The following is a 12,609-nucleotide window of genomic DNA, read 5'->3' as shown; positions in this document are numbered from 1 at the left end:
ATTGTGGTTGACGGTGGTTGAGAGTTAGATACATTAAATAGAAACCATGAATGAGCATAGAGTTCTTCTACGTCAACAAAGAATCCTAGAAAAAAATCTACGTCCGACATAGAGATCCCTGCTATAATTATTACTTATTAAGGGAATGGGGTGGTTACTATTCATTAAAACAATCGCATTCAATTGCCCCTCCCCCCCCCCCGACACCTCCCTTAAAGATTGAAGAATGATTTAATTTTTAAAAAATCGATTTTTAATTATAACAATTTTTTAAATATTGTGTTTATTGATATAGTAAAGTGGGAAACAGTCTACAAAATTTTTTAAACCGCAAAGCTGAAAACTGAAATAACTGAAATAAGATAACCAGTTATGTTGAAAAGATCTTGACTTATTTGTCCATGACAATAATGCATCTGGTCAACAACGCGATGTAGCCAGGGGTAGGACCAGAGCGTGCTACTCATCTGGTCAACAACGCCGTGTAGCCAGGGGTAGGACCAGAGCGTGCTACTCATCTGGTCAACAACGCCGTGTAGCCAGGGGTAGGACCAGAGCGTGCTACTCATCTGGTCAACAACGCCGTGTAGCCAGGGGTAGGACCAGAGCGTGCTACTCATCTGGTCAACAACGCCGTGTAGCCAGGGGTAGGACCAGAGCGTGCTACTCATCTGGTCAACAACGCCGTGTAGCCAGGGGTAGGACCAGAGCGTGCTACTCATCTGGTCAACAACGCGATGTAGCCAGGGGTAGGACCAGAGCGTGCTACTCATCTGGTCAACAATGTAGCCAGGGGTAGGACCAGAGCGTGCTACTCATCTGGTCAACAACGCCGTGTAGCCAGCTGTAACAAACAAGAGAAAGCTGTCCACGGCTTGACACCCTTTGTCCGAAATTGTCACGCGCTTTGGATTGTCCGTCTCGAGGGGGCAACCGACCACAATTAAGACAAAAATGTTACGAAACCGCGGCCAGTGATCTGTGTTTGAATACTGATATTTAATAGCTCAAACCTCTTTGTTAACTTCATTATTGGTTTGTATGGTCAGACTAAAGTTTCATTGTCATGGTAACAATACGCCATCTTGCGGTGGGGGGCGAGGCCATCTTGTGTTTTATAATATCACTTTCATTTTGGAAGCCACGAGACCAGGGGGTGGGGGTGGAGGACAGCGGGGGGTCTAATAATAAAAATATTACACGACTCACCCTTGTAGGGGGGGGGGGAGGTCCATGGGGACGGGCGTGGGAAAGAATGTTTGTGGATTTCAGTACTGCCATTTCGGCAAGCTGTCGTCTGCCGTGGTTGTCATTGTTTGGGGGGCGGGGGTGAAGGGTGCAAGCGATGGGCTCGCGACGCCAATAGGAACAAATGGCGCAACTTCTGTTGGAGGGGGGGGGGGGGGAGGGGGCGTGAATCGGCATGTGTTCTTCTAAGCAGGTTCTAGTTTAGAAAAAATTCTTAGTTTAGCTGGCATATTGGACCAGTGTTTCTTCCAGACTTTTTTCTCCGGGGGGGGGGGGGGAGAGGGGGCACTTGAAATTTTCGCGGGGTTTGGGGGCGGTAGTCACTGTTAAATGTATGTATGTATATGTATAAATGTATATATTTTCAATATAAATTCCATTCCTAAGAGATGCCTGGAAGAAACCCTGGTATTAGACTGGCATGGGCTCTGAGAAAATGCTTAGCTTAGCTGGTATATTTACTTCTCGGACACTGCCATTCAAGAAGACAAAGTAGAATTCAATGTTTACTCAAAGTATTTTTTTTTCGTGGACAAGAGGAATAAAAATCGTCTTTTAGGTAGAACATTCACAAATATTAAACGTATTTGGTTTATAACTGACGTGCATATGTTATTATTTTTATTAGTTGTGTTTATATATTATATTTGTATATTTAATATGATTCTTCTGTTCCCTCGCTCCACCCCCAATTATATACCTGGTAATTTGTTTGGTGTAAATGAGTTCCCGTTTTAGCTCAATTCACCTTATCTCCCTATCTCCCTATCTCCCTATCTCCCCATCACCCATCTCCCCATCTCCCCATCTCTTAATCTCCCCATCTCTTAATCTCCCCATCACCCATCTCCCCATCACCCATCTCCCCATCCCATTATCTCCTCATCTCCCCATCTCCCCATCTCATTATCTCCCCATCTCCCCATCTCCCCATCCTCCACTTGTACACATCTCCACAAACATCCAGACCATCCCTACCAGTGGCGTCACTAGGTCGGCTGTCACGCAGTGTCAACTCATGGTGTCACCCCACCTCTCAAATTCTTTTGATGTCACCCTCACCGGTGACTACGTGTAGTACCCCCACCCCATTTTGCTATTTTTCCAATTTGATGTCACTCCCAAAACGGAACCATCCACACCCCGATCCCCGCTTTGTAAAGCTTCTGATCACAACACTAATAGTACCAAGTTCCAACCTTATCCCTCATACTAATAGCGTCTTACCAAACCCTTCCTTCACTATTTTACTTTAAATAAACGATCCTTCTGTACCTTTTCATACGTTACATTATTTATGGACAACCCCTTTAGTTTATCATGGCATGTGACAACACCTATATACAACACTTTGTTTAACACCCTCCTCTCTCACCGCCTCTGAGAAACGTTATTTGTTGAGTAGAGCAAAAAACCAATATATAATTCCAATTTTGAACGCACACCATTCTATAATTAGAACCAGCAACGACTTTTGTCTATTGAATGGTTTTTATCCCAGCACGTGTCTCTTAGACCGTTCGGCGACTCACCCACAGTTCTTATCTGGCAAATTAAAATTTTCTTCAGGTTCAAATTAATTTGACAGCCTCGGCCACGCGCGCCTATAGCTAGCACCTGGCCATGACGGTCAGAGTTTTAGTGTACTCACTTACCAGTTGTCACGAAGTTTAAATCCTACCCACCCCTTTATCTCCACCAACTGGCTAGTACCAAAATGGCGTCCGTCTTAAAAAACAACAGATTAAATCTTTTCTCTTACTCCTAAGAATCATGCCGAGAGTATGTAGCTGTTTAGTTTAGTACTTATTTCTTACGTGAGCTGTCGTTGGAATGATATTGGGATCCATCATAAAAAGGGGTATGGGATGGTCTAGTATGGGGCCGTTTGAGGGACTTATAAAAATTATAATTGGATTATAATTGGACGCAACAAATCATTCGTCTGATTGTTAGAACTTTCATGGGTCTATTACAGGAGTCGGCAACCTTTTGAGTCGGAAGAGCCAAAAATTACAATTTTCCCAGTTTTAAAGAGCCACTAACATTTTTATTTCAATATTTTGGCATTTGATTAGGATTAGACATTTAAATATGATTTTTTATTCGAAATAAATAGCTTTAAAAACTATTAATATTTCGTACAAAACATGTTAAAGAATTTTATCTAGCTCTGCTATGATGAAATTATTAATCAAATAATATAACTATAGGACTATCCCAATCCACTTTACAGGCCAATAACTTATCAGGCAGCCTCAACACGACAAACTCCGACTTACTGGCTTGGAGATCGGTTTGATTTCCGTGTACCGGTCGCTTCAGTCCTTTGGTTCTCACCAGGCTTCCACCCCTCTGAACTACAGGTGTAGCGATGGGGGGGGGGGGGGGGGGGGGGGGGGCAGGGGGGGTTACATATGTCCCCGGGCGCCGACCTTAGGGGGCGCCATAATGGGTTGTAAAAACAAATTAAAATGTCATTTTAGCTGCATTTTTGCATTATAAATAGTTTGAGGGGGTTGCAAATAGAAAATTTGAGGGGGAGGGTGCAAATCGAAAGTTTGAGGGGGGGGGGGGGATGCAAATTGAAAGTTTGTCCCTGGGCGCCGGGAAGGGTCGCTACGCCTCTGCTCTGAACGCAGGGTAAACTCGTACCCCACCGTCCAGTACCCGGCTCAACAGTAGGAAGCTAATAACCTAAACAAGCTACGTCGCTCAAGTCAAATTAATGATTACTGACGGATAGAGAAATGCATTTTGAATAAAATAACATTCCCCATTTAACGATATTTTTTAAAAAGTCGGCACTTGGGCAGTGGCAAGAATGGAACCGTCGCCAACGGCTGTGCGACTAGGCCTGGTGCCCAAGCTGCTGTCAGTATACTTTCTAACGCACCTACTCATTGTTCTCTGATGAGTGTTTTTATCATGTTTTAAGTTATTTAAAGTCATTATAATTTTAATGTTTTAATAAATAAAATAATATGTATAGTTAATATTCGTGCACGGAACTGGAGAGCCGCATCTTGACATCAAAAGAGCCGCATGAGGCTCGCGAGCCGAAGGTTGCCGACCCCTAACTTAATATAAACGTAGTACGTTTTAACACTTTAGTAACCATGCAGTAATTAAATAAAACAAAACATACTTTTAGGGGTTCCAAAAATAAATAGGAATACGGCTCAAGTCAGTTATTGTTGAAAAAAAGATATCTCCTTTTTTAAAACTAATTATTGTTTTATTTGGTTAATGTTCTACAATAAACAGATACAATTACATTTTTAAAACATAAACATATAAAATTATTTATTTTATAATTTTGACATTCATGTTAATTGCGATATTTTAATTCAGAAATACAACAATCATTTTTTTTTTGTTTCTTTTATTGCAATTTAATTTATTTCTATTGTAAATCATTTTAACAACAAATTTGTAAGTTGTTTCCCTTTAAATTTTAATTTAAAAATCGGTAAAAATGGGTTACTAAATATTTCTATTTTCAAAACAGCAGTATGTTCTAAAAGTTCAAACAAGTATACAATACACTAAAAAAACTCATTTGCAAAACCTACAATAGTACCTTAAAGAGGACTAACATTTCAACTTGATTGCTTGTGGTCCACTTGTGGACACTATGACTTTCACATATTTTAAATATCACAAATGGATGAAGCAAAGCATTATTCTCAGGTGCCTTATGTCCTAACCACGATTATAGTGCTATACCCAGCCGCCTTAGTTCCCCTACATGGGTTACAGTGCTATACCCAGCCGCCTTAGTTCCCCTACATGGGTTACAGTGCTATACCCAGCCGCCTTAGTTCCCCTACATGGGTTACAGTGCTATACCCAGCCGCCTTAGTTCCCCTACATGGGTTACAGTGCTATACCCAGCCGCCTTAGTTCCCCTACATGGGTTACAGTGCTATACCCAGCCGCCTTAGTTCCCCTACATGGGTTACAGTGCTATACCCAGCCGCCTTAGTTCCCCTACATGGGTTACCGTGCTATACCCAGCCGCCTTAGTTCCCCTACATGGGTTACAGTGCTATACCCAGCCGCCTTAGTTCCCCTACATGGGTTACCGTGCTATACCCAGCAGCTTTTATTTTTCTAAGATGGGTTACAGTGCTATTTACCCAGCAGTATCATTTTCCAACACATGGGTAATTTTGCGATACCCAGCCGCCTTTATTTTCCTAAGATGGGTTACAGTGCTATACCCAGCCGCCTTTATTTTCCCTAACATGGGTTACACTGCGATACCCAGCAGTTTTTATTTTCCCTAACGAGAGTGATATCACTAAGTCCAGCCGCCTAGGGTTAGGTACCCATCAAAGCTGGGTGGACTCAAGTCTGACTCGAACCAGGATACGAACTCGAGATTAGTGCCCAAGCGCTCGACCACGACATCACGGTGAGCCGACCTTTGACCACTGGTGCTTTGACCATAGGTGGTTTGACCTTAGAGGGGGTTTGACCATAGGGGCTTTGACCATAGGGGGTTTGACCACAGCGGGGCTTTGACCATAACGGGGTTTGACCATAGGGAGTTTGACCATAGGGGGTTTGACCATAGGGGGTTTGACCATAGGGGGTTTGACCACAGCGTTGCTTTGACCATAACGGGGTTTTGACCGTAGGGAGTTTGACCATAGGGGGTTTGACCATAGGAGTATGATATTATATCTAGCTATTATAACATGAAATTAGCGCACCTATACTATTTGAAGAGTAGAAACAACAGTTAAACACTTCAGTGATTAGGTAAAGTAATAAAATATAAAAAAAGCCTACCAATTAGAGTTTTACATCAATACATTGAAACAAATACATCTTCTTTCAATGATTCACCCTTTTCTTGTGAATATTTCTTATAGTGTTAATATCACACTTTGCTTTCTTATAGTCATGTTGTACTAATATTATAATGTACAGCATGTACGTGTAGTATAAGCGTGAGTTGTACTACGGCACTGCTGTAACTGGATAGTGTTAAATATTTTTTTATTAGTTACTTCCCATCTAAATATTTTTAAATACATAAGGGAAACCATTTTGAACTATTATATCAAAATTATATAAAACCGATATTTCAGTTGTAGTAAAACAATTTTGTAAATCCTTGTTCATTTTATTTATTATTATTGTAACAAAATAATATTTAAAATGTAATAAACTTTCTAGTGCTAATAGTTTATTACATCAAGCAAGCCTTTGATATCTAAGTAGTTGGCAGCCAAAATCAACTCAAACAAGGTGCCCTGGTCAACTTAAAGAAATTCTGTATCCCAGGAGCAAACATCATCTGTTCTTTTTTCTTTGTTTTCATCATCTTCAGTTGGTGGAGGGTCTTCTTGATGGAAGGTACAGCATTGAATTACCTTCTTTAATATAGTAGCCTTAACATAGGTAGTGTAACAGATTCATCTTCATCCTCATCCATATCCAAATATTTTAACATGGTTTTAACTAGTGACATATTGTTTAGCAATCTCAACATTTACTTATTTTACAATTGATATAATATTCAAATGTAAAAGTGTAAATAAAGGGCGATTCAATGATAGAAAGGTATTTTTTTTTCTTTTTCAATGTTACATTGTCAAAAAATGTCCCTACTTGTTTGGTTTTTTTTTTTTTTTGCCTCAGACATGTAGTTTACAGCGTCGGTTTGCCTTTTCATGTTCGCTTGAGTATTACAGTTTTCATCATCGGCTTGTGAGGACTGATACAGATTAACAATCTTAATACTTCCTTCTGACTCTCCTTCATTTTAGATAATTTACATAATACAAAACGCCTAATTACAATTTTGTTTTTAAACGTGAAAATACAAATGTGTAAATAAATGGTGATGCAATTGATTGTTTTAATCGGCATGGTGGTTTGAGGGGGGGGGGGGGGGTTGGGCTTTTAAGTATAGATGAGAGAAATTTGGGTATAAAGAAAACAAAATTGTAAATATTATAAGAAGCCAGAATATTTTCTGTACAATCAAACACTTCAAATCAAACATTCTTCATTTTCAAACATATCTATAGCTGTTCTTCCACATGTTTTTAACCAATTTATTTTAAATGTATTGATGATTATTTTTATCAGCCAACAACTTAGATGCTGCGATTTGACGCCAAAGTTTAAAGTTAAAAAAAATGTTTACTTTTAAAACATGTATTAAACGAGAAAAATGGCCCGTTGAGGAAGGGTACAACGGGCGCTAGGCTGATAGTGCTGTCTCTTTTCTCTAAACTAAAACCAACCCACCCCCCACACACCACCCCCACCCCACCCCCCACCCCACACACCACCCCACCCCCCACCCCCCACCACACACCACCCCCACCCCCCACCCCTCACCCCCACACACCACCCCCCTCCACACACCGCCCCCCACCCCCCCACCCCCCCAAAAAAAAACATGTCTACCGTCCCATTCAACGAAATATAATTATATACTTTTTCCAGTGTCCGCCCCCTCCCAGAAAATTCTACCCCCGCCCCCGAAAATTTCAAGTACCCCCACCCCTCTCCGGGGAGGAAAAAGTCTGAAAGAAACACTGAAACCAACCCACACCCCACCCCCCCCACACCCCCCCCCCCCCCCCCCCCCCCCCACACACACACCCACCCCCCCACCCCTCCACCACCCCCCCACCCCCAAAAAAAAACATGTCTACCGTCCCATTCAACGAAATATAATTATATACTTTTTCCAGTGTCCGCCCCCTCCCAGAAAATTCTACCCCCGCCCCCGAAAATTTCAAGTACCCCCACCCCTCTCCGGGGAGGAAAAAGTCTGAAAGAAACACTGAAACCAACCCACCCCCCACACACCACCCCCCACCCCCCCCCCACCACCCCCCACCACCCACCCCCCTACACACCCCCCCCACCCCTCCCCCCCCCCCCCCCCCCCCCAAAAAAAAACATGTCTACCGTCCCATTGCAAGAAAACCACTTTTTAGATTAGACACATTAATAAGGCGGTAATTTTATTATAGAGTATCGATGAGGAAATTTCTTTTGAGTTGGGAGGGGGGGGGGGGGCTCAGACGCTCTTACGCGGGGGTGGGGCTTCGCCCCTAGCCGAAGAATTGTATGAAAGAAACTCTTCACGCAAACCACTTAGATTAGACCAAATTGCCTTTGTATTGAATGTTTACGCGATAATCAATGACGTCATATAAATGTGTGCACTCTCTGGTTTGAGATTATGTTCTACTCTATGCTAAATGTGACCGCGTCATACTTCGTTTTTCGAATTACTGTGCATGTTTTTATTTTCCTTGTGTTTTCTCTAGAGCGTTCTTGTCAGATAGATAGATAGACAGACAGCGAAACTATTATTATAGACGAGAAAAATGGCCCGTTGAGGAAGGGTACAACGGGCGCTAGGCTGATAGTGCTGTCTCTTTTCTCTAAACTAAAACCAACCCACCCCCCCCCACACACCACCCCCACCCCACCCCCACACACCACCCCCACCCCCACCCCCACCACACACCACCCCCACCCCTCACCCCCACACACCACCCCCTCCACACACCGCCCCCCCACCCCCCCACCCCCCAAAAAAAAAACATGTCTACCGTCCCATTCAACGAAATATAATTATATACTTTTTCCAGTGTCCGCCCCCTCCCAGAAAATTCTACCCCCGCCCCCGAAAATTTCAAGTACCCCCACCCCTCTCCGGGGAGGAAAAAGTCTGAAAGAAACACTGAAACCAACCCACCCCCCCCCACACACCACCCCCCACCCCCCCCCCACACACCACCCCCCATCCCCCCCCACTCCACACACCACCCCCCCCCCCCACCCCTCCACCACCCCCCACCCCCCAAAAAAAAACATGTCTACCGTCCCATTCAACGAAATATAATTATATACTTTTTCCAGTGTCCGCCCCCTCCCAGAAAATTCTACCCCCGCCCCCGAAAATTTCAAGTACCCCCACCCCTCTCCGGGGAGGAAAAAGTCTGAAAGAAACACTGAAACCAACCCACCCCCCCCACACACCACCCCCCACCCCCCTCCCCACCCCTACACACCACCCCCCCCCCCCTCCACCCCCCCCCCCCACCCCCCCAAAAAAAAAACATGTCTACCTTCCCATTGCAAGAAAACCACTTTTTAGATTAGACACATTAATTAGGCTGTAATTTTATTATAGAGTATCGATGAGGAAATTTCTTTTGAGTTGGGGAGGGGGGGGGGGGGGGGGGGGCTCAGACGTTCTTACGCGGGGGGTGGGGCTTCGCCCCTACCCGAAGAATTGTATGCAAGAAACTCTTCACGCAAACCATTTAGATTAGACAACATTTCCTTTTTTTCAATGTTTACGCGATAATCAATGACGTCATATTACTGTGTGCACTCTCTGGTTTGAGATTATGTTCTACTCTACGCTAAATGTGTCGACGTCATATTTCGTTTTTCGAATTACTGTGCATGTTTTTATTTTGCTTGTGTTTTCTCTAGAGCGTTCTTGTCAGACAGAGCGTTCTTGACAGACAGCGAAACTATTATTATAGATGATTTCAATTTGTAGATTTTAAATTACCAGGGGAGATTACACAACTAAGTACTTAAAAGTCGTGTAAAAATACATTTTTTATAAATTATACTGAAAAAAACATAAAAAAAATTGTAATTTATATTATTCTTTACAACATTAATTAGATGTAATAATTTTCTACAGTGTTGTAATTTATGTATTTTGCAATAAATAAAATTATATCTTAAATTAAAAATAGTAACCCTGTAGTTTTAAAAGGAAAAATAAAATTTATTAAAGACAAATGTTAACTTAACATTTGTTGCGTAAAGATTCGTTTTCTGTATATAAGTAGAAAAAAAGATAAAAAAATAATTATTTCTTAATTAAACTGACTATCATCCAGTATAGATTCCACCATGCCGCGTATTTAACATAGCCTGCAGCTGCTTCCCTGCTAGTCTACTATTACAGTGTAGCATGGGTACTTAACATGAGGTCTATTAAAAAAAAATCAGCGTGGTACGTGTAATTTGACCTATTGTCGGACCTAACCCGGAAACCATCAGACCTACACTGGGACCTAATTTAAGACCTGTCAGATCTACACTGTGACCCATCGCCACACCTACACTGGGGCCAACAATGAAAAGTTTCTCATGAGACCTACCATGGGATCTATCGCCTGACCTAACCTGGGACCAAGACTAAAACTGTTCCCATGAGTCGTACCGTGGGAGCCATCGGGTCCTTAATGTCAAGAGGCCGCCCCTCCGTGGGACTTTACACCCGAACACGACGACGTAATTCGTCACACGGCACGCGACACTCCCGAACCTCGCACGGTAAAAAAAAAAACAACAACCCTGTCAGGTGTAATAGTAACTGCTCACCAACATCACGCGCAATACAAATCTGCTAATGACGCGTGGGGGACACTCTCACACATTAAACTTGTACTCGATTCTATATTTTAGAAAAAAATCTGCGTTGGTTAATATTCCTAAAGAAAAGATGTATAAGTCACAATACCACAATATGCCGGAGTGGGGGGGGGGGGGGGGGTGTCACAATGCGCGGGTGAACGTACGTAATTGTAGGCGAGCGAGGATCGCCTTTCACAATGCACGGCAAGGTGCGCAAGGTGTTGCGTGCGAGTTTCGTGGACTGTCGTATTATCTCTTAAAAAAAAAAAACCCAACCCCCTAACGTTGCTCCCCCCTCCCCTTCTTGCAATTTCATAATGTCACCTCTCACTTGAATGCGACTGCGCATGCGCTCAAGTGCGCGTGTGCGGGCGCGTGAGAGCCGGCCGGGGCGGGTGGAAAATCATGGGAACTCACCGTACAGGTAGATTCCCAGGTGAACCTGTGAGCCGAGGTTTCTCAGGGTGTAGCTCATGCGGAGACTTTCAACTGTTTGTGTTGAATGTTGGCGCGATCGTACTAAGTCAACAATTGAGATTTCTTTTTTTTTTTAATTTTGAAAAAAATATAATCCCGAAACCAAATATCTTTTTTATTCAATTAGCTTAAGTACCATGTTTTTAAAACCCGTACTTTTAATGAAGAAAATGTAGGGCGATTTCTTGTTGATTTTAATTTCGTGAACCTAACAAAGGTTAGGTGGAGTGAACTTGTCGTTCTATTCAGTTGCGGATCAATGTGGGGGTCTGGTAGGGCTTACGACAAGGGCCTCCTTGTGTTAGGGCATATAAAATATTTTATTTTATATGTATGAAATTAAATGGAATGCAATATATATGGAGTTTTTGTGATATAAGATCAAAGATACGCATATCTTCAGCCCCCCCCTCCCCCAAATTTATATCTTATTCCTATAACAAAATATAAATTTGTATTTCTTAAGGGTGGGGTCCTACTCTTTCTAAAAGTCCCAGCCCCCCCCCCCCCCTCCTGTTACATCGGAGCCTAGACCGCGGGTAAGGTTTGGTGTTGAGCGTATCTCTCCTGTATTAACTCTACTTTTGTGGCTGTGTCCAGAGCTTAACAAATGAGCTCTATGATTTTGAGCTAGTCTCTTCTATATTATCTCAACGTTTGCGTCTTCTTTTTCTAGAATTGAACAAGGTTATTGACGATTCTATCGTCTAAATAAATGTTCTCTTCATGTCTTCAAGAGGAAGCCTGCACATTTGTAATCTAACACAATTCTATGTATGCTAAGAGGTGAATATGTTGAATAATTAACGTATACGTATTACTATTAGTGGAACGCATCTTTTACATCGGCAGGGAAAAACATTTGTGTAATGTAGTCAGACTCCAAGAGTCATACAACATGGAAAGTAGGCTGACTCCTAATTTGTTATGTAAGGAGGGGGTGGTGGTTAATAATTTTTTTATATAATTTGGGGTGTTGGTTAAAATGTGGTATAAAATGTGGGGTGGTTAATGATTAGTTAAATAATGTGTTATATAATACGGGGGTGGTGGTTAATAATTTTTTTTATATAATTTGGGGGTGTTGGCTAAAATGTGTTATACAATGTAGGGTTGGTTAATAATTTGTTAAATAATGAGGGTGATGGTGGCTAATAATTTGTTCTATATTGTGGGGGTGGTGGTTAATAATTTATTACATCGTATAGGGTTCAATGGTCTATGTAATTGTCGGAAACGTTATTAGGGGTAGTGTTGTAGGTCGAATGTTTCTCATGTGTGTGTTATATAAAGTGTGGCCGTGCGTTAACTATATTTCAAACATAAATCGTAACCCTAAATCCAGTGGCGTAGCGAGGTCAGGTGTCACCCGGTGCGGCACTTAATGGTGTCACCCCCTCCCCAGAGGCGCAGCGACCCTTCCCGGGGACAAACTTTCAAATTTTCGATTTGCAC

Source organism: Physella acuta, unplaced genomic scaffold (assembly GCF_028476545.2).
Source record: "Physella acuta isolate Inbredline_101_S28 unplaced genomic scaffold, ASM2847654v3 ptg000327l, whole genome shotgun sequence".
Classification (NCBI taxonomy): domain Eukaryota; kingdom Metazoa; phylum Mollusca; class Gastropoda; family Physidae; genus Physella; species Physella acuta.
Note: the sequence above shows the minus strand (reverse complement) of the source record.